The sequence below is a fragment of the Coregonus clupeaformis genome, unplaced genomic scaffold (genome assembly GCF_020615455.1).
Source record: "Coregonus clupeaformis isolate EN_2021a unplaced genomic scaffold, ASM2061545v1 scaf2381, whole genome shotgun sequence".
NCBI classification, from domain to species: domain Eukaryota; kingdom Metazoa; phylum Chordata; class Actinopteri; order Salmoniformes; family Salmonidae; genus Coregonus; species Coregonus clupeaformis.
Genome location: NW_025535835.1, coordinates 24,668 through 27,126, shown reverse-complemented (window position 1 = coordinate 27,126; position 2,459 = coordinate 24,668). Strand labels below are relative to the sequence as shown.

Below are 2,459 nucleotides of genomic sequence, written 5' to 3'. Positions count from 1 at the left end.
AAGTGCCTTTGCACGGGGTATCCCACTGGCTATAGGGTGAACGCACCAATTTGTGAGTCGCTCTGGCTAAGAGCGTCTGCTAAATGACGTTAATGTGCCCTTGAGCAAGGCACTTAACCCTAATTGCTCCTGTAAGTCGCTCTGGATAAGAGCGTCTGCTAAATGACTAAAATGTAAATGTAAAATGTTTTAGGTGCCAGGGGCACCGGTTTGTGTCAAGAACTGCAATGCTGCTGGGTTTTTCATTCTCAACAGTTTATCAAGAATGTTCCATCACCCAAAGGACATCCAGCCAACTTGACACAACTGTGGGAAGCATTGAGTCAACATGGGCCAGCATCCCTGTGGAACGCTTTCGACACCTTGTAGAGTCCAAGCCCCGACAAATTCAGGCTATTCTGAGGGCAAAAGGGGGTGCAATTCAATATTAGGAAGGAGTTCCTAATGTTTTGTACACTCAGTGCATATTAAATATGAATGACCATATATAGAAATGCTAGATTATTTATTTATTTATTTGACAGGGACAATGCAGATCAATCAACATTTCTGTCAATGTACCAGATTTTGCCAGCTGGCTAGTTTTCATCTGTTATCTTTGGGCAGATAGATTTTTTAAAAACATTTAGGATCAAACATTTCACATTCATTTATATATATTTTTAAATAGTCCCCAGATGGGCAAAAAAAATTATAGAAGCAAGAAGTAAAAATAATTATAATGAAAAAGAAAATACACTAAATATAAACAATCAAATAGTACAAACAGCAACGAATGTGTTCACATAATATTCACAATATTTAACAATTAAGTAGATATATCTGATGCTTAAAGAACAATAGTAGTTGGTCATTCATTACTTTACTGTTGACAATAATTTGGTGGTAAAAGATGCCATTCCAATGTATTATGACATTCCAGAGACATTGGGGATTAACCTATTAGACAACATATAGTATAACTGAAAATAAATACAACATAAATATTGTCACATTTACATAATTCTATATATATATTCAATATTTAATGTGTTTCTTAATTGGGGAAAACATTTATATTTAATTTAGGTGTAAACATAATCCTTACTCTTTATGGTGATGGTCATAGTACCTTTGTGCTGCCACCAATTTATCAATCATGTTGACCAGCTCATCAACTTGATGTCTATTCTTTCTCGTATTGTCAAAAACATGGTATCTGCCAGAACAACGAAGTATCATTTTTTAAGATCTTTATGACCAGCATCAACAAAGTTTTGTATTGTTTGACCCCGAAGTTTATCACCGTGAGTAAAGAGTACAATCACGTGCTTGAAGACCTCTGGTCCAAACAGCTTCTCCACAGCCTCCACAGATGTCTGATCCTCTGGATGCCATGGCCCCAACTTCACCACCAGCAGGAAGACGTGAGGACCAGGGGATGAGAGTTCAAGACACTTCAGTATCTCTTTATAGATACACTTTGGTGTCTCTTTTTTGGTCTCTAATACTCCTGGTGTGTCCACCACATTTAACCATCTTTTTGAAGTATCATGAACTCTTTCTTTAGAACAACTCTCAGTCACCGAAGAAGGCAAAATCAAAGATGTAAATAGGTCTTGACCCAGAATGGTGTTTCCAGCAGCACTTTTACCCTCTCCAGATTTTCCAATCAGCACAATTCTCAGGTCACGGCCTGCGAAAATAAATTGTTAGTGATCAATTCACTCAAAAGCAGTAAACAAATTTACAGGATTGAAAGACATACTCAACTGCAAAGTTACAATCAACATTTTCTCACCTGCTGGCTTAGAGGGGATAAACCCATTTTGTCTTGATGAAGTTGAAAATCATTGAAGAGAGACAGCTTTTATGTTATATCCACCAAGCTCTCTCAGAACCGCCCACAAAACCTGCCTCTCTCTACAATGCAGTATATAAGGAAGATGCAAAACCCTTTCAGATTTTTACAGACCATGTGTTGAAAACCTCCCTATGGACCTTTTTTAAGACACGGTCATGATCGCTCGAAAAGCTGAAGCCTATTGAAAAAAGTACTGCAATTTTTATTGTATTTTTACTTGTAGTTACATATTATTTGTCAGCGTGAGATATATAACTGTGTTGAATACCCAATATAAGATATTCCTTTTCTCTTTTCAGGCTTTTATATCAGTGCCATTTGCCGGCAAATCAAGAATAGGATCATGTCACAGAGTAAGTGTGTCTTTTTAAATGATTAAACCTAGCCGAATACTTTAATGTCAATTTATTTTTGTTATTTACGTAGGCCAACAGTTTGATTTAGCACATACTATGTCAATGCCTTACATAGCTGTTTTGAGAACAGAATATTACCTCCACAGGAGGTTGGCGGCTCCTTAATTAGGGAGGACGGGCTTGTGGTAATGGCTGGAGCAGAATGGGTGGAATGGTATCAAATACATCAAACACATGGTTTCCATGGTTGCCATGTGTTT

At 37.3% G+C, this 2,459-nt stretch overlaps 1 pseudogene; it reads right to left on the bottom strand.

Annotated features, from left to right (window-relative positions):
• Positions 1–1,083: 1,083 nt before the first annotated feature.
• Positions 1,084–1,675, bottom strand: LOC123488544 (annotated as a pseudogene).
• Positions 1,676–2,459: the final 784 nt, after the last annotated feature.